Consider the following 21,692-nt stretch of genomic DNA (forward strand, 5'->3'; position numbering starts at 1 on the left):
TTCGCTGGTTTTAATCTCAAACGACATTAGAGTTTACCAGACGAATAATTCGATCTTATTTGCATTTAATTTGTTTGGTATTGACTGACCCGTCTTATCAAACTTTTTGTCATCGCTTAAGTGATATAAACTTTGTCGAATTTTTTTTTTTCTTTTTCTCTTTCTTTTTTTTTCCCTCAAGTCATATTGAACAAAAAAAAAAAAAAAAGAAAAGGGTATCGCTTTATCGAAAATATAACACAATCAAAGATATCAAATATAGTATTTGTTAAGATGAGAAACGATAAAAAATAATTTAAAGTACGAAGAAGATATAGGGGATGTATTACGATACACATAAAAGAAGAAATTGATTTGTTTGTGTTATCTTAACGTTAAGAAGAAAAGAAAAGAAAAAAAAAAAACAAGAAAAAAGAGAGAACATATCGTAATCATCGTTTGAATAAATTCTTTCGTATAGGTTGATATGATTGGAATGTTTTTTTTTTTTTTTTTTTTTTTTTTTTTTTTTTTTTTTTTTTATATAGATAGATATACTTGTCTTGTAATTTCTAATATTTCGATCAGTATATTTACGTAAACAAATAGGTAAATTTTCATTTGTCCTTTCGACCAATCCACCCATCTATCCATCCATCCATCCATCTATCCATCCATCCATCCGAGTTGATCGGTTCTTCTTCTTCTTCTTCTTCTTCGTTCGAGATTCGTAGGTTCGTGTGCGGAAGGCCCCAACTCCATCTCTTCCCTTTCCTCTCCTTCCCTTCTTTACCCTTCCTCTTTCCTTTTCCATTCTTGCCAAACCAATCTTCCATCCCCGGAGTAAGACATTGAGGCACCTGCTAGAGTCCAGCTCAATCAGGGAGTATAGCGTAGAAGCGATGGAGGAGTAGAAGGTAGTGGGAGAGGTTGCACGGCATAGTCGTGGAACTGTATCCGGCTTGGGCAGGGGCCCCTCGACCGACTGGGTGGTCCTACCGCTTCAGTTGTGTTCCGACGCGCTTCAAGCCAGCACTACGAACACTATTTCGATCCACCACCGGGCTGGTATTATTGTCCGAGACAACGGCTAAGACGCCACGAGATAAGGTGGATAGAGAGAGAAACATTTTCGTTAACGAAACGGAATAAAACCGATATAACTCACGTGCGAATTTCATCTTTTCTCATAACTATATATATATATATATATGTATATATATATATATATATATATATATATATATATATATATATTATCTTTTTAATTTTCTTCTTCTTCTTCTCATATCATTTAACATTAATCTTTTTCTTATAACAAGATTTATTCATTGTCATTCGTTTAAACATTGTTGTTCGTTTGAAAAGTAAACAAAAAAAGAAAACGTCAAAACGTCATTCGAAATGATCGAGTTAATCTTTCTCGATTTGATATTTCCGATGATCTCATCTACGTCATTACATTAATTACTATTATATTGGTGAACGTTTTGGTGATTAAGTGATAAGACTGTCTCTCTCTCTCTCTATCTTGACAGAGAGAGAGAGAGAGAGAGAGAGAGAGAGAGAGGGAGGGGGGAAAGAAAGAGAAAGGAACTGGTTAATACTTGTGTTTGTCTTTCTTTCTTTCTTTCTTTCTTTTTTTTCCTTCTTTTTTTTTCTTTTTCTTTACGTTTTTCTTTGAACATCCGATCAAAGTTTCAACGAATCGATATCGTGTGTATTTAAAGTGACGTCAAGTTCTTTCACTGATACCTGTCCTGACTGACAGTTTCGAGGCTCAAGGAATATACTTCGGTTGGAGAGAGAAAGAGAGACAGAGAGAGAGAGAGAGAGAGAGAGAGAGAGAGAGACGTATACATACGTCATCGAATGTAACAGAGAGAAATCTAAAGAGAGAGAGAGAGAGAGAGAGAGAGAGAGAGAAAAGTCTGGAAATACTTGTTCGATGTATCGTCTCGTTCGCAATTTTCCTCTTGGAGAAGAACTCGATAAGAAAGGAAGGAGGAGGTATAAGTGATGATAACGACAAGGTAACACGGGGTATAATCAAATGCAGGTTTATTTAGAAGAAGCGCTTTGATAAAGTGGTTAGTGCGAAAGCGTGGATCGGTCCAATCATACCTGATTGCCCGGACGTGAGTTGTGCGAGCGAAGCAAGAGAAAGAAAGAGACAGAGAGAAAGAAACAGAGAGAGAGAGATAGAAAGACAGAGAGAGATAGACAGAGAGAGAGAGAGAGAGAGAGAGAGAAGGATTCGAAAGGGTAGAAGAGAGGAAAGAAGGAGAGGGGAGAATCCCAGAGAACGAAAGAGTGAGAGAAAGAGAGAGACTATCATCGCAGGCTTGTTGCGAAGGTTGAAGATGAAGACGTCTGGCGTTGTTGGATCTTACGCCACGTGTACGTTATCGTAGATGATCCCGATCTTGCCTTTACCGGATGTTCATCGTCGATCTTACGATCGTATAATAAACTCTTTTAATTGAGAACATTTCATTCGGAATTGACAGATATATATATATATATATATATATATATATATATATATATATTTCTTTTCACGTTCATCGATCGATTTAGATACGTTTTTAAAACATGGACTATCATCGTACCGTCTCACGTATTCTGCCGATGTTAAATATCGTAATGTAAAAACGAAGGTGAGTTATCGTTTTACTTTAAAAATTATTCTTAATGGTATGAAGTGGCTCAAAAAGAAGAAAAAAAAAAAAAAAAAGGAAAAGAAAAGAAAAGAAAAATAATTGTTTATACGAACGATACAGGTAAGTATATAATGAGGTGGAGGACGAGAAGGAGGAAAAATATAATTCGAAGAATATTTTCGTGATACGCCACTATTCGAGAGAGGAAAAAGAAATGCCCTTTTTCTCGTACTCTTCGACCCTTCTTCGACTCTCGCAGGTATACGTGGACCAATATCGTAAGGGGCTTCTACCCCTCCCAACCCGTCTTCACCATTCAACGCTTCTTCTTCTTCTTCTTCTTCTTTTCTTTTTCTTTTCTCTTTTTTTCTTTCCTTCTCTCTCTCTCTCTCTCTCTCTCTCTCTCTCTTTTTTTTCGTATTCTTCTTCTTCCTATGGTGTTTCATTTCGAGGACGAGGCACCCTCTCTCTCTCTCTCTCTCTCTCTCTCTCTTTTTCTCTTTCGAGTCGTCGGAACTCACGAAATACCTAATTCCTATTCTCGCCGGGAACCGGGACCGAGAAATACCTTCTACTCTTTGGTTTCTCTTAGTTTGCTGGTTAAAGGGAAGGACAACTCGTCTCGTCGGTTTTTCGAATTCAACCGGATGAAGAGAAAGATAGAGAGATAGATAGAGAGAGAGAGAGAGAGAGAGAGAGAGAGAGAGGAACACGCTCGAGAAATATCTTTATTATTGTCATGGAGATGACTGTTCGTCCAAAATGTTCTTTCGTAGAATTCAAGAGCAACGTACGTTAAACTAAATGCTTTTCAACGTCTAGTCGATGGTATTATTTCGGCATAATTCATAAGATCATTTCTAAAGGACCGACGTTTGTTTAAGTATCAATAAGAGAGAAAAGTTAAAGATAAATAATAAGAAAAAAAAAAAAAAAAAAAAAAGAAATGGAGTCGTATCTTATCGATTGGAAAAACTTTTTAAAAGTCCTCTATTATTTAAATATATATTGATATCTATGGTGAATGGGGGAAGGGAAAAATGTTTAAGTCAGATTTTGCTCCAAATAATATAAATAAGTTAATATATTCTACTTTGGTATCATATCGTTTATTTTATGGTTATAGAAAATATATATATATATATTTATTTTTTTTTCTTTCTATATAATTTAATAAAATCAGACACATGTTATCAATTTTCACGTCTCAATTTAAAATTAAAAAAATTTAATAATTTATATATATATATATATATATATATATATATACACACATACATTACATTTTAAATATATAACATTATAAAAATATCTCTGGGAAAATTAATAATCCAGATTTAAATTTACTCTTTTTCGAATACACCGGAATGATATCTACGTACGAGAGAAATTCCTCTCCTCGGTATCTCAATTCTGTATTAATTAATCGTTGTTTGCGATAATTAGTGTACAATTATAGCATGTCTTGATATTAATTAATGAGCTTTGCGTGTTAACGCCATGAAAGAAAGAAAAAAGAAGAAAACAAAAAACTCTAGTAATGGTGATAACTGATGATGATGGTAATGGTAATGATAATGATAATGATGATGATGATAATAGTGATGATCGCGATGATGTTGTACGGTATGTGAAAAAAATCCGAGGAAAATTGGACGGTGGGAGGGAGGGATGGAGGGAGGGGAGGGGAGGGTGGGTGGATCGATTAGATTGAACAAAAAATTAATTTAACACACGTAATGTTGAAGACTGTTCGATGATCTTACGAGGATTGGTTTCTTCTTTTTCTTAGAGTTTGAGTTTCAGTTTCGTGTTATATTATCTAAGGGAAGAATCAATTTTGAATGAAGGCAGTAAGAAAGTGCATACTAAGAAAGGAAGTTGATTTCGTCGCGTAACGGAGGAACCACTTGAAGAAAGGGCAATGGCGAATCCTTACGGACATACGAAAGGATCCTACGGACATAACGCGGAGAACCAGTTCTCTCGTTTCATTGCGTTCGTTGTCCGATAATGACGCATAGCACGGCAACACGCGCGTACCATAGCGACGGTCCGAAACGCTTTGCTCGCTCGCGAGAGAGCGCGCGTGAAAGTCATCGGATTAATGCGGGAGGGAGAATTCTTCATTCATATATAATCACGATCTAAAATTCTTCTATATCATTCTTTAAATCTTTCATCTTCTTCTTCTTCTTCTTCTTCTTATTCTACTTCTTGTTCTTCTTCTTCTACTTCTTCTTCTTCTTCTTCTTCTTCTTCTACTTCTTCTTCTTCTTCTTTGTCTTCTTCTTTCTTTTCTTTCTCTTTCCTTTTTTTTTTTTTGCAATTATTTTTAAAAGGACACGTCAACGTCAATTCTGTTATTTCGTTCAATGAATTACAATCGACACTGAAACGTAGAATTCGTTTAATGACGATCATTTCATTCCTAATCCCTATTTTAAATTCAAATTTTACATAAGAGAGAAAATATTAATGGGATTTTAGTTGGAGGATTTTCTTCTTTTTCTTTTCCCCTTCTTTTCTCTCTCTTTTTTTTCTTTCTTTCTTTCTTTCAAAATTTTTCCGAACATTTATTGACGAAATTACTGGAATATTTGTTTTCGTTATTATAAAATTATACATTGTAGTATATATATAGTTTTAGGGATATTAGAACGGACTGTTAAGTTGAAAAGAATTTTACTCACGTAAATATCTCATAGGATCAATGTATTATCTTCGTTTCAATTTATATTTATATCATTATTCTAAATAATTTTTGAAAGTGTTAATGTTTTAGGAATTATTGTCAAAATCTTTTGTTCCTTTTTTTTTTTTTTTTTTTTTCTTCAAAAGTATACAATTTAATATTAAAGAGATAAAAAACGTACGATAAAAATTTCTCTTCCTCAATCATAACAAATTATATTTATTATAAATCTAAATCAAAGGAAAAAAAGCATTCGTTACCGTGAGAAAAATTAACGGATCCGAGAGGTAACATATGAAGTTCGATTGAAAGAAAAATAATACGATGGAATCTCATAGATCCTCTGTTTAGTTTTAGTTAAATAAAAAAAAAAAATCTAATATTATTAAGGGATGTAATACTCATATATTGTACCAAAGACCATTGTAAAATCATTTGAGAATAGTCAAGTTAGAACGTATAATGGAAAATAACAGGACAATGGTTTAAAAGTGAGCTTAGCGTCCTGTCATACGTCATGTTTCACTATGCCTACCTAGACAGATTTTATCGAATATGTCGAACAGGACTATCAGGAAAAGAGACCAAGAGACGAGTTGTTTGCTCGCGTTCAGATTTTACGGCTCCGACTGGCTAGGCCGTAAAATTACTGGTTGTTAAAGGCTGCCTGCTTTCTCTCTCTCTCTTTCTTTCTCTCTTTTTCTCTTGCTCTCTTGTTTCTCTCTCTCTCTCTCTCTTTCTCTTTCTCTTTCTTTTTCTTTCTCTCTTGGACAACGAAATCGCAGAAGCCCGCGGTTACGTCGCCGTCTATCGGCGTTCTTCGACGGCAGCTGCGTGTACTTCGCTAAAACTTGACTCTTCTTCTTCTTCTTCTTCTTCTTCTTCATCTTCCTTCTTTCTTTTTTATTTTCTTTCGAATCCGTAGAAAGATCTCGCAAAAGTATCCCACTCGAAGGGGAATCGTATGAAAATGAAAGGATACAAGGGAAGAAAAAGAAAACATATATTTGTGTGTGTGTGTGTGTGTGTGTGTGTGCATATGTGTATATATTTAGACATTACAGTTACAACTTTTTATATACATACATATATATATATATTTTTTTTTTATATATTATTCTTTTTTATAGTAGAATACGTAATTACAATTTTTTATTATTATCTGTGTAATTATATATCTCGGATGGATGAAAGAAAAATATTTCGTAGAGAGAGAATATTTTTATTGATATATGGATTTTATTAAATGTATATAATATTTTATATTCTACGTTTAAGAATTTCTTCTTCTAAAATATTAACATTTTTAGACTGAATATATTATCACTATAGTTATAATATATTCATATATATATATATATATATATATATATATATATATATATATATATATACACATAGACATGGAATATTTCTAAATACATATTTATGTAAATAACTATCCCATATATAGCGTTTTTTATTGTCATTAAATCAGATATTAAAGAAATTATTTATGAGTTTTGTAATTGAACGTTATATTTCATCGAAATATAAAACTATAGTTTTCGTATGGTAGAATGCGGGCGGATTGGTTGGGGGTAGGGGGAGCCGGAGGGGAACGGAGAAAGGAAATAATGACGATTATTCTTCGAAAAGGGATCCGTGAATCGAAAGAGACGATGAAGAAACAACAACGAGCGAGAGAAGCGGATCTCTTAATTCTGACGGGACAGGTTAGTACCGTCCTACCCTCGGCTCTTCGTCGGAGCAAAGGATGTTCATGATCGATGGACAACCACCAATTATCTTTACTAAACTAGAAATCTTCCTGATTACATGCTCACTCGCTAAAGTATTTTTTTCATACACCACCAGAATTCTCTTATTCTCTTGAACTTTATTCCCATATCGAAAGAATTTATTTCTTCCTTTTTTTTCTTTTCTTTTCTTTTTTTTTTTTACTTTTCTTTTTTTTTGCTTCACTTTTGCGTCCGTTCGTAAAAATCGATATATCGATATTATCACTTTATTATAAATATCTTATTGGATTGAATGAGAAAAGTTTGAGAATAGAATTTATAAAAAAAAAAAAAAGGAAAACATTTTTTTACCTTCTTTTTCTCTGTCTTTTCTTTCTTTTTTTTTTTTTCTTCTTTTTGTTTTTATTTTTATAAGGATCGAAATGTTATTACATATTCATCGTTTTCATTTAATCCGAAGAGATATGAATTATACATTTTTATAATTTAAATAATTGATACCCCCAAAGTAATCGTTAGATGGATAACTTAATTAAAATAATTATGAGAAAAAAAAGAAGGAAAGGGAAAAAAAAGAGAGAGAGAGAGAAATAATAATATTACGATATTAGATATTATATAGAAAAAAAAAATTATAATACAGTTGATTATAAATTCTAATCGACAAATCTCCGCGTGTAGATATAATTATATTAATAGTTAAACGAAAACAAAAAAAAAAAAAATGGGGTAATCTGATGAATCATCAGTCCGTAAAACAAAATTTGCATAAGATAACTTGATTAAAATATCCAATTATAATTAAACATTATTATTGCTAATGTTCTTTTAACGATTTATTGAAATCTAATGGAACGTTAACGTAATTCAATCTTAATCGGAAGTAACAATTTTTTTTTTGGTTTTTTTTTTTTTTTCTGTGCGTTCTTCTCATTGATATCATTTAATGAATCATAATGTTTTGTTTGGAAATGTTGAAAAATAAATCAGGATGATCGTTGATTTTAATTAAATAAATAAGAAAATTGGTTGTATCGAAAGCACGTGACGTTAGGTTCGAACTCGTGTACACAAGTTTCATAAACGTGTCACCAGTTAGTTCCTCGGAAATGCGTTTCTGGCTCGAACAGCCCATTGGTTCATACTCCATTACTTTTAAATATAGTCTTCGACCAGAAACGGCGAGCACGTTCACACGTTCGTCCGTGGATCCTGTCCGTTCGTCTTCTCATCACATTACCCTATACAACATTCTCCGTTCTCGTGAGAATATTTCGCATAGTAGAGTATCATCCTCGAGGGATAATTTATTACATGTATTAAAACATTATAACCAGCAATTATTATAATATTTCATTTTTTATTTATTAATATATATCATTAATATATATATATATATATATATATATATATATATATATATATTTATATATATGATATATATTTTCGATCTATATATATATATATATATATATAAAAATGTAAAAAAATTCGAGATCATTTTTCAATCATCTTACAAACTATCCTTCTTTCGACTGATCGTACAAAGATTTATTTATTTTCCTAATAAGTGATCTAATTTTTTTTATATATTCATCCCGAAAAACTTATATCTCTTTATATTCTATCTTTGCATTGCAATTGACTTGGTTAATATATGTAAAGCTATGTAATAACTTCATGTAAATTTCAAAAGTCACATATTTATATATAAATACATACATACATATGTGCATTCATATATATATATATATATTTTTTTTTTTAAATTTTGTTTCAGTTTTTTATTTTTGTTTTTTTTTTTACACAAAATTAATTGTTAGTTCGTTGTTTAAAAATTATATATATATATATATATACGTGTATACATTGTTTCACACAATATAGATAATTTCTTTCTTTTAAATATGAAAAAAGAAAAAAAAAGAAAATTATGTTACAAAGGATCGACAGATAAAATTTTGTATTTCTTATTGGCAAAAGATTTCCTTCGAAAGTTATTGGGTACGTCGATTTCAAGTTAATCGCTTCAACATCTGTTGTAAGACACGCGTGGCTTTCTATGGGTGCGAGGTTACGTCTCAGTAAGAATAGTCGAAGGTATCGAAATAGCTACAACGTCTTAGTCTTTTTGGCTTTTCGAGTCTGTAGCTAAAAAAGAATCGTCCAGGAAAAAATCTCTGTGGTTTCTTTGCGACGACGACTTTTTTTTGTTTCGTTTTGTTTTTCTCTTTTCCTTTTTTTCTTTCTTTTATTTATTTTTTTATTTTTTTATTTTTTTATTTTTTTTGTTATTCTTTTCTCTCCAATTTTACGTCTACGACGTAATATATTTCGCACGGCAAAAAAGAAAAAAAAAAAAAAAAAAAAACAAAAAAACTGGATCGATCGATCTCGTCGATCGTCCATAAAAAAACAAATCATTTCTTCCTTCAATTTTATTTAACCGTTATTTCTTCTTCTTTTTTTTTTTTCTTTTTACGATTTCTTCATTTATTCGAACAATTATTTAAAAAGAAACTTATTTCATAGAACGTTAATCATAATTAATTTCTTAATCAAGAATTAATCTAATCAATTAGAAATAACAAATAGATATTATTATCCATTTAAACATTGGAAATATAGAATTTTTGATTTCTTTTCTCTCATTTTTTTCTTTTCGCACTTCCTTATTTTCAAATGCTTCTTTTCATGATTTTTTTTTTATATAATTAAAATAACCTCCTGTATGTCCATACTCGCCGATCGAAAATCATCGCGATTATATACCTTTGAAAAAAAAGAAAAAGAAAACAAAAAAAGAAAAAAAAAACAGAGAAAAAAAAGAAAAATCGATTGTACCGATAAGCATTGACGTATGAAAAGAGAAAGGAAATAAGGGACATGGACGTGTGCCATAAATAAAAATCCCGTCGAAACGACGGTTAACGCGATAATGGTTAAACCCTTTCTTAAAATGATTCGTCGTCAACCGTTTGATTTTCGATCTCCCGCGTGCACGGAAATCATGTATGTAAACAAGGAAAAGGATCAAACCGGGTTCGCTGCAGGAAGATTAACGAATTAAAAAATAAAAAAATGAGAGAGAGAGAGAGAGAGAGAGAGAGAGAAATAGAAATGGAAAAGTAAAAATGGAAAGTAAAGCAATTGCGTTTACATTACGCCTTTCGACAAAAGGGATGCAACCGTGTGGAAACGAGAAGGAAAAAAAAAACAATAACAACAACAACAACAAAAACAACAAGAACAAGGACAAGAAGGAAGAAAGGAAAAAAAAAAAGAAAAGGAAGAACAAAAAAGGAGAACGACACGCTGGGGAGAAATATATTTTCAAAAATCCTTCGGCGAATTAAAAACAAAGAGCAGTTGTAAATATAATACGATGGCATTGTGTGGAATAATAAATCTGTGTATCGTCATAAAGAAAAAGCGAGAAAGAGAGAGAGAGAGAGAGAGAGAGAGAGAGAAAAAGTGGGTATAGAAAGAGTGAAAGAGAATCCGCCATTATCTGACGATTTTCACGCATCGCCGAAGCGAAATGGCGCGCGTGGACCGATCGTCGATTCTTTCTCGCCTCCTCCTCTTCCTCCTCCTCTTCCTCCTCCTCTTCCTCCTCCTCCTCCCCTTCCCCCACCTTCTGCTCTCCTATTCCACCAGCTTCTTCAGCTCATACGAGCTTTTGAAAGAGAAAGAGAAGCTTCTTAAAAAAGGAAAAGAAAAAACAACAACGAAAGAAGAAAACAACAGCGACAACAACGAAAAAAAAATCAGAGAGAAAAAGGGTAGAGAAGAAGGAGAAGGAGAAGGAGGAGGTGGAAGAAGAAGAAGAAGAAGAAGAAGAAGAAGAAAAAGAAGAAGAAGAAAGGGGATCGTTTTTTAACTTTTGTTCATGGCATTGCTTTCGTTCGGTTTTCATGGCGGGGAATAATCGCGTTAGATCGTGAGGAAAATGGGGCGTGTGCCGGCCCTCTTTGTTTCATCGTGTACACCTTGCGCTAACGAAAGAAAAGGATTAATCGAAAGGGGGTAACGTCGATTAATATTCGTCGAGCGAAAAAAAAAAAATGAACGATTGTAAGGAGGGGAGATTTTCGAAAGACTATAACCCCTCCGCTCCCTTCCTAACTTAAACGATTGGATTCAATGGTGAACGAAGTCGTCTCGTTAAACTCTTTCTCTCTCTTTATCTCTCTCTCTCTCTCTCTCTCTTTTTCTTTCTTTTTTCTTTCTTTCTTTCTTTCTTTCTTTCTTTCTTTCTTTCTTTCTGTTATTCGTCTTTGTCGCTCGCGAAGTCAAGGAGGCGGCGCAAAAGCCCGTTTCCGGCCACGAAAGGGCTCATTCGACCATACCTAAATCGACTCGACGTCGATGGCGAACATTATTGCGCGACAATATAATTATTTTGTGTGGTCCAGCTATGTGAGAGAGTAAGAGAGGGTAGGACAAAGGTGTAGGTAGAAAAAAAAAGAGAAAGAAAGAGAGAGAGAGAGAGAAGGGGATGAAAGAGGAATAGAGAGAAAGAAAGAGAGAGAAAAGAAAGCCAAGGCGTGTGCCGTGGTTGTCAACGAGAATGCACAGCGCGTCGGCTTCGTTTGTTTGCCAAACAATCGACAGCTTGGCAATATCAAAAGCTTACGATCCAGTAGTTTTATTATTAAAACGAATATACATAAGTCCATTGTGACTCTGATCATTTTTTTCTTTTTCTTTTTTTTCTTTTTACGTTATACCTATTGACCTATGTACTACTTACTTACTTACTTTGCTTACTTATATTTAAATATGTATGCGTTACTTAAATATGCATGCATTAATGCATGCATGCATGTATAATTTTTGATTCGGTTCGAATCAAACAGAATTAATAATACACAGAATTGATCGAAATGATTTCTTCGATTTCTGGTTTTTTTCTTCTTTTTTTTTCTTTTTTTTTTTTCTTTTTTTCTTTTACACTTGAAAGATTATTCTTCTTGTTTCTTTCTTTTTCTTTTTCTTTTCGTTTTTCTTTTTGTTCTTTTTTCTTTTTTTTTTGTTTTTCATGCCGTAGAAACTGTCTGATAGATAAGCGTAATAAGTATGTGTATTTTAGGTTTGGTATAACGAGACTTTTCTTTTACCTTGTTTCCCTTTCCTTTCTTTCTTTTTTCCTTCTTGTTTTTTCTTTTTCTCTCTTTCTTCCTTAACAATCGACGCGTTTCATCGCGAAGGTTTAAGTTGACATTTACGAGCTTGACATTTATATCACGTTTAAATAAGCCAAAGGAAAATTTCTTTTTTAAAGAAACGATATCCCATGAAAATATTTCCTACTCTACTCCGATCTCTCCTTTAAGTTTTCTTCTTCTTCTTCTTCTTCTTCTTCTTCTTCTCCTTCTACTTCTTCTTTTCTCTCGTTTTCTTTCAGACGTTCTCGTTCGACAATGTGCGCCCGCCGCTATAAATACGTGCGTACGCGTGAATACATCGCGACTGTCGCCACGTGTAAAGCAGCTTGAGGAATTCTCTCTGTCCGTCATTCTCTCTCTCTCTCTCTCTTTCTCTTTTACTCTTATTGCCTTCGATATTCTCTGTCTCTCTATCTCTATCTCTGTCTGTCTGTCTGTCTCTCTCTCACTCTCTTTCTCTTTCTTTCTCTCTTTCTTCCAACACACAAGTTAGTTCAAGTCTCTCTTTTTCTACCCTGTTTTCATCCTTCCTTTTCTCTCTCTCTCTCTCTCTCTCTCTCTGTCTTTCTCTGTCACACATCTTGGTTGGTTGGATCCTTTCTCCTTCCTCTTCTCTCTCCTTTCTGTATCTTCGTTCTCTCTCTATCTTTCTCTCTATTTCTCTCACTCTCTTTCTCTTTCTCTCTGTCTCTTTCTCTTTCTCTCTGTCTGTCTCTCTCTCTGTACGCGATCGAGTGAGAACGAAGGAGAGAATATTCCCGGTCGACATTTTTCTCGTAGGAATGCGGAGTCGTTACGTTTGTAAGGTGTTACGATCGAAACGCCCGGGTGATGCTCTTACCGGTTCCACGGACTCGAGAGAAGCTCTCTGAAGCTTTCTGGGGTATTCGAGAGATCGTTGATGCACCTCTCCTACATAAGTACTTACGCATATATATATATATATATATATATATATATATATATATATATGTAAGTAAGTACGTGTATGTAACTCGTAAAGGGAGTTTCGTAGTGAGGATTTACTTTGTTTGACAGAACACAATAAAAAAAAAAAAGAAAAAAAGAAAAAAAAAAGAAACCTTTCGAACAAGACAACTCTGAACATTTTTGAGAGTAACACTTGATTCTACTAAATACAATACTGTATCATCCTCTTTCCATTCATTTTTTTTGTTTTTTGAGTTTCTTTTTGGAGGTTTCTTTTTTTTCTTCTCTTTTTTTTCTTTCTTCTTTTCTTACATTAATCGTTTGCTTTTTCTTTTTTTTATTTTCTTTCCTCAATTTACTCCAATAATTTATATCTTCCATTGTAACGTAAGCCAATATTTTGTTTTCATTACGTTTTAATTATCTTCGATCATTCATACAATCATTAAATGTTTCTTTGTAATTGTAATTATTTTTCAAATTCTTCTCTCGATCAAATCTCATATTTAATCTCTTTATTCTAATTTCGATATACATACGTATTTACGTACGTAATTATATGATTCTTCATTTATTTATATATCGTATACACGTACAAGGGATATACCTTGTAAAAAAATGTTCCAATAAAAATTTTTCTTTTATTTATCATGTCAAGAATATTATCGATGATGAAAGAAACCGAAGAAACAAAAAAAAAAAAAAAAACAACAAAAAAATTATCCCCTTTCTAAACGTTAGAAAGGAAGTTAAGTTAGGGGAAAGTATTCTCAATCTTGTTAGAAAATTTCGTTTCGAAATTCTTGAGCTCCCCTCTGAGAGCTTCAAATGCGTGCAATCGATAAAAAAGTTCTTGACGAGAGTAGATGGGAGAGTAGAGAGAAGAAGAAGAAGTAGAAGAAGAGAGAGAGAGAGAGAGAGAGAGAGAGAGAGAGAGAGAAAGGAAAGAGAATAGAGTCTCTTGTTGTTAGGAGAGATGAAGTAGGTGACGTATCGACTTTTTGTGGGTCGATCCTTTTGGTATAATAGAGACCGTCGAGTTTGGTCGGCCCTATTCGAAGCTACTGAATATCGCTGGACCTTCCACGAAGAGAGGCAAAGCATCGAAAAAGGCTTCGTGACGGGAATACGAGATGATTTCTCCGTATATGATGCTTTTCTTGCCTAGTTAGAAACTCTTTTGGAAATTACGAGAATTTATCTATCGATTATCCCTAACAGATCTCTTTCTTTATTATGATTATGATGATGATGATGATGATGATGATGATAATGTTAATGATAATGATAATGATGATAATTAATATTATTATTATTATTATTTTATTCGATCTTGTTCTTATTTCTCTCGTCGTTTGATTTTATTCCTCTTTTTATTATCTTTTTTCTTCCCCATTTTCAATCCACGAGATCGCCAAAACTTTTTTCCTCCTCTTCCTCCTCCTCCTCCTCATCTTCTTCTTCTTCTTCTTCTTCTTCTTCTTCTTCTTCTATTCTTTTTCAACTTTTCTTTTTATTATCATTATTTTTTTATTTTGTTTGTTTTTCTTTTCTTCTTTTGATTCGTTACCCCCGTTAAACTCTCGAAGCAAAGAAAGAGAAACAGAGAAGAAGATAGTGCTTTTTCTTTGGATCCTGTGAGACCGTCACGTGTGTTCATACCCTTAATCCTTCTTAAAGGCCCCTCGGGAGAAATACTCGGACACGAGGATGCCCGAAGGAACACGAACGTAATCACGAGGACGCTCACGCATGCGCGCACCCGCGCTCGTGGACTACGTTGAGCAGACGTCCCTTTGTTAGGGAGTCCAGTTCTTTTCTACCTCCTAGCAATGGCTTTGAGAGACGCGTTTTCGGAATTGATCAAAACTTTTCTCAATAAATGATTCCCATTTATATAAATATATAAGTATACTTATATAATTATACTTATATAAGTATAGTTTTTAACAATTCTATTAATTGTCAATCGGACTAACCTCAAATCTCGTTATTCAAGTTAAACAAATTTTAAACAAAATAGTATTATTTTTTTTTTTCTTTCATAAGAATTTATATTGATCATGAATTTTCGTCATAATATGAACTAATATTGTAATAACAAAAGAAAAAAAAACAGAGAGAGATAGATAGAGAGAGAGAGAAAGAGAGAGAGAGAGAGAGAGAGAGAGAGAGAGAGAAAGTGAAAAGAGTTGCTTTCTAATGCATATTAATCTAGAAAATCAATCATTAAATTTAATTGAAAAATTTTAATGTTAAATAATCTCGATCGATTATCGAAACTCGAGTTTTTTTTTTTTTTTCTAATGAATCGATTATAAGCATTTAAAGTAGAATAATGAATGTAAAAAACGAAGTCTTGCGAATGATATTTATCATTTTTCTTTCTTTCTTTCTTTTTTCTTTTTTTCTTCTTTTTGAATAAATACCCCCGTGAATGTGAAAAAGGAAATAAAAAAAAAAAAAAAAAGAAGAAGAATATTAAAAGAACTAAGAAACCATTTACGATCGTTGTTAAGAAGAACAAAAAAAGAAAAAAGAAAGAAAGAAAGAAAGAAAGAAAAAAAAACAGCTCGAAAGCGATTCACGTACATTGCTAGGGTAGATCGTACGAAGAAACGACGTGTTCGTCGGTTCTACGGGAACGTGTACGCTAGTTAGTTAGAGATGCTGCCGTCGGCAAAAGGTAGTAGGTTCCGTAAGGACAACACGTCTTGGTATTGGTAACGATTGCTCGTCTCTTAGTTGTGTCGTCGTCGTGTACTCGAGAGTGTGCCACATCATTGAACGTCCTTCTATCCTCTCTTCCACTTTCTTATACCATCTCCAACCATATAAACACAAATACGTGAATAACATATATAGTTTTATATATATATATATATGTTATATAGACATATAAATTATGTATTTATAGAAATACGCGTGTAGTTACTAGCTACTTGATATATGTATGTACCTATGATGATTTTTCTAAATTATGTTTCTACATTCCTGTACTTGCACATATACGAGCACATATATCTATATATTTATATATATATATATATATATATATATATATATTTATTTATATATACATATTATCTGTAGATATAAATTATATATATATATATATATATATATATATATATATATATATATATATATGTTTAACGATATATAGAGGAAGATGCAAGTAAGTACTTAACGTGTATGTTTACTCACATTTATATTATATACACGTATAAATTACGTTTGTATGGTAAACATGTATATCTACATATCTACGTATGTACAAACATATATATAAACGCACTTTCCCCTCCTTATACGTTCTTTCTCGTATCTCTTACGTTTGGTCTTTCCTAAGATTATATGTTTGAACATAGAAGAGTACACACGTGTGGTTACACGACGACGGTATTAAGGTACGAAGAGAGATACATATTTGTTACGAGACGATCTCTTTCTCTCTCTCTCTCTCTCTCTCTCTCTCTCTTTCTCTCTATCTTTCCCCCTCAATCCTCCTCACCAACCCCAAGCGTGGACGTGATTCGCCTTCGCAAGTCGAATAAAGACCTCCGCCTTCTTGACTTCGTTTTCAAGGTGAAATGCCGCATGGAATGGTGAACGCTGTGTCGTCCCCTTTAGTCGATCGGCCTGTTGGCTGTTGCTCCTCTCATCTTTATCTTCTTCTTCTTCTTCTTCTTCTTCTTCCTCTTCTTCTTCCTTTCTTCTTTTTTCCTTTTTTCCTTTTTTCCTTTTTCCTTTTTCTTTTCTCTTTTTTTTTCTCCTTACCTTCCTCATCTTTCCTTTTTTCTTTTCAATCCCGCAACTTGATCTTTCAGGATTTGGATGTAGGTATTTATCGGTATTTATTATATCGTTCCTATACGTTTCTAAGCGTTTCGATCAAGTTTCAAATAAACATCGGTCTGGGTTATCTCGTTTGGCCTCGAATTTCATCTGATTATCTTTCAAACATGATTTTTTTTTTTTTTATGTTTTTCGTTTTTTCTTAAATTTCATTGCTAATATTTATTTATGTATATATAGTATATATATATATATATATATATATATATATATATATTTATATGTAGAAAAAAGAAATTTTCTACAATATAATTAATCGGTAATAATACTGACGGTCATAATACTTTTTCTATTTTTTTCCTTTCCTCTTCTTTCTTTTTTTTTCTTTTTTTTTGTTTAATATTCCTCTTTAAGCAACAATTATTACAAGATTCGTACTATTTAAATGGTTGTCTTAGAAAAATAATATTAAGCGTTTTTTTCCCTTTTTTCTTTTTTTTTTTTTCTATAGCAACCCTTTCGAATTAACAAATAATCTTTTTTTATATATATATATTCTTGATACTGATAAGAGTTGAAATTTTATTTTTTTTTTTTTTGGATATAAAATCGTTCCCTTTTATCGATAATATTTAAATGACATAGGATAAAACGAGATACGATAAACATATTAAGATCCAAACGAAAACGTTTCAATCTCTATGACGTATAAAAAGAAAAAAGAAAAAAGAAAAAAAAAAGACATGAAAAGAGAAAGAGATAGAAAAAGGAAAAAAGGAAGAGGAAGAAGAAGAAGGTTTTAAAGGCAATCAATGAAACGCAATCGTACAATCAAGACGGCGGGTTTGCTTTCAAACTTACGCCACTGATCGTGCATCGATATTGCGAGGCCGTTCGTAGTGGTAATTGCTCTCTTTCCCTTCTTCCTCCCCTCTCTTCTTTTCTCCACCCCTCTTTTTCTCTTTCTCGAGAATTTCGTAATCTCCGCCACGCGCTTAATTGGTAATTAAGGCTTTAAGGTCTTTTCTCCTTCCAACCCCTCACCTTACTAAAACCTTCTCCTCTGTCCTTCTTTTTATCTCTCTCTTTCTTTTTCCGTTTCTCCTTTACTCTCTGTTTGTCTCTATCTATCTTTCCATTTCTCTCTCTCTCTCTCTCTCTCTCTCTCTCTCTCTCTTTTTCTGTCCCCTTTTTTTGTCTCTTTTTCTGTCTTGTTACGTTAGCATAGTCTTTTCTCTCCCCTCTCATTCTTTCTTTCATTCTCTCTCTCTCTCTCTCTCTCTCTCTCTCTGTCTCCTTCTTTCTCTCCCCTTTATCCATCTCTTTCTCCATCTTGTTACTTAAGCACGGAGAGTCTTTTCCTCCGGCAATTCGTCTCCGCACATGGTTCGCTACAATTTCTGCCGCCCCTTCTCCTTCTTCTTCTCGTTGTTATTGTTGTTGTTGTTGTTGTTATTGTTGTCTGTTGTTTGCCGTAGTCTTTCTCTCTTTATCTTCCTCTCTTTCTCTCTCTCTCTCTCTTTCTCTTGTGCGCGCGCTCTGCGTTATCCTGCTGTCGTGGAACGTTATAGTTCTTTTTTCACAGTCCTCGCTAGAGCACTCATTAAGGGGAAGCCGGAGGGGAGAACGGCCAGTTCGTAATTAGCGGCACTAACGAGGAACGCGCTTCTTGCGAAGCGCGTTAGCCGGCAAACTCTCTGTGATCGGTACACGCCATGACTACTACTACCACCTCCTGACCTTCTTCCTTTTCCAGTAATCGACGAATTTTCCTTCTTTGTAAGATCTCTTTGCTATTTGATTTTTTCCAATTGGTCTTTAGGAATGATCATTAGGAAGTACTAGTTACTTATACGTTTAACATTTCGCAATGTCTCGAATACTTAAACGAACATTTCCAATGATTTTTTTATTTCGCAAATGCATTTTTATTTCACGTAATTCGTTCTAACGAATGATATCGATTTGACGAAATTAGAAAATTTTTTTTCTTTTTCTTTTTTTTTTCTTTTTCTTTTTCTTCTCTTTTCCTTGATAACGAACCTTTCAATCGTTTTTCGAATTAATTAAAAAAAAAAAAAAGAAAAAAAAATAGAAAAAAAAATTTGTCCGAAACAAATACGATCGTTTCAAGATCATTTTCTTTATTTACCTTCAAATAATTTCCAAACGATTTGATTATGTCATTGAAGAAATATTGCTATTTAATATACATTTTACAAGATTAAACGAGATCTACGAGAATGAAATTAACGCGTGTATATTTTTCAATATCGAGCTTTTATGATCTCGATTACGATAACGATTTATTCTTGCCCGATGTATTTTAACGATAGAATAAATAATCATAGATGAAACGAGCCGACGTATCTCGATTATTTTCGATTTAACGATTAACAAGTTAATCCGACAATATCGATGATAAAATATATCATCCATGGATATCGCACAATGTATCGTAAATAATCATAAAATTAATATCGTCTCGAGTGCGCGTGTATAAATAATATCCAAAGTGTATTATCGATTGATTGTGTAGAATCGATCGGTCGAAACGAGTCCTTTAAAACGTCCATATTGTTAGAAATGTTTTCCATTTCTCTCTCTCTCTCTCTCTCTCTCTCTCTCTCTTTCTCTCTCTTTCTCTCTCGATCGATCGATCGATCGAATCGATCCCGAGAATGCGATTACACCCACGCGTTTAGAGAATACTCTGTGTGAAACGAACGGTATAAAAAAAGAAAAATTTGCGAAAAGATAAAAAAAAGAAAGAAAAAGAAGAACGATGATTGGAAAGGTCTTTAAAAGTTTAAGACCTTTCACCTCTTTGCTTTTTGGTCGCATAATCGTTTAGAGTATTTAAGATTCGAGATCGAATTCGATTTCTTCGGATGGAATTAGAAAGTCTCTCGCTTCGTTTTGATCCCTCTTTTATTCTTTCATTTTTGTTTTTTTGTTTTTGTTTTTGTTTTTTTTTTGTTCTTTTCCTTTTCTTTTCTTTTCCTTCTCCAACGTTATCTCCGTTAAAAGGACTTTGAGAGTTAGTGAGTGAGTTAGTGAGTAAGAGCGCGCGCGCGCTTCTACTATGCAGGTTTTCTTCGACTCACAACGACAACAACAATGCCACCGTATTCACGTTGTTCACAGGGCTGCCCGAAAAACGGCATTCGAAAGAAAGCAGAGAAAGAAAGAGATAGAGAGAGATGATAGAGAGAGAGAGAGAGAGAGAGAGAGAGAGAGAGAGAGAGAGAGAGAGAGAATGAGAGAGAATGAGAGAGGAGAAGGGACGAGAACGGAGGGAATTATTTATGGTGCCTGATAGAGACGCGGTTCCGAGGCACAACCTTGTCTAAGAGGCAAGACCCACGCACAGGCATTCCTTTTCTACCTTCTTCGTTCTCCTCTCTCATCTTCTTTTCTTCCTCAGCATCCTCTTTTCTTATGTGCCAACTTCATTCGTTTGTTCGCGTTGAACTCGTCAGTGTCACCCTTCTTCCTGATAATCTCCTTCCTTCTTTCATCGGTCAAATGAATTTCTTATATATTTACAAATTTATTATATATCTTATATATAAATGATTTAAGGATAAATAAATATATCTAATCATTGATAATTATTGAAAATTGTTGATAATTATTGAAACTCGAATTAATAGTAAATATCGTAATACGTTTATTCGTTTTATTCAATTAGTTTGTCAAATAAAATCTTTACGAAGGAAGAAAAAGAGAGAGAGAGAGAGAGAGAGAGAGAGAGAGAGAGAGAGAGAGTGTTTAATATATCTTTAATCATTAATTTAATATATTATTTAATTTTACGATAATATATATATATATATAAACAATAATATTATGATAAATTAATATAAATTTATCAAGTTATTTGATAAAAATTGATTCGATAACTTTTTTTTTTTTATTTATTTAATTCTTTCTTCTTTTATTATTTTATAAATATTACATATAAGTGAAGAATTTTGATTACTTATTTGGTTTTTTTTCTTTTTTTCTTTTTTTCTTTTTTTTTTTTCATTTCTCATTCATTCATATAGAAATATAAAAGGAAGAAAATCAGCGTCGTCAGTGGTTTACCGTTGTACGGTCGGTCCAATGATACATTTCATTCTCATTACGAGAAATCGATTCGATATCGATTGTGAAATCGTTCGATACATAAATATAAAGTTCTCAGGAAGCCATAGCTTATTTTTTCTTCTTCTTCTTCTTCTTTTTTTCTTTTCTTCTCTCTCACGAACCAAGAATCACAAAACCAAATGGTGAATCATTCTAAGGTATCAAGAATGAGATAGAAAGGCAATTAACGTGTCCAATGGACCGATATAAATGACATACTCCGATACTTCGATATTTACGATTTCGTTTGGGATCGACTTTTTTCTTCTTCGTTTTCTTTGAACTTTTATTTTCTTTATCTTTTCCATTTCTTTTTTTTTCTTGATCGCCAATAGGATCGTCTTAGAATCGTCGAGGAAGATCATACGTTTTCTTTTATTTTTTTGTCTTCCTTTTTCTCTCTTGTTTTTTTTGTTTCTTTTTTCCCCCTTTCTTTTCGATATCATCGTTGTTGTTATTATTGTTGTTATATTCTGACGGTCTCGAGATCAATTGGAGGGAATTACAAATAATTAGGAAGTAATTAAGTTGCAATTCGCTCATCACCGATAAGCCTCTCGTTGGTCAGCTGATCTTTTTC

The sequence above is a fragment of the Vespa crabro genome, chromosome 18 (genome assembly GCF_910589235.1).
Source record: "Vespa crabro chromosome 18, iyVesCrab1.2, whole genome shotgun sequence".
In the NCBI taxonomy this organism is placed as follows: Eukaryota; Metazoa; Arthropoda; class Insecta; order Hymenoptera; family Vespidae; genus Vespa; species Vespa crabro.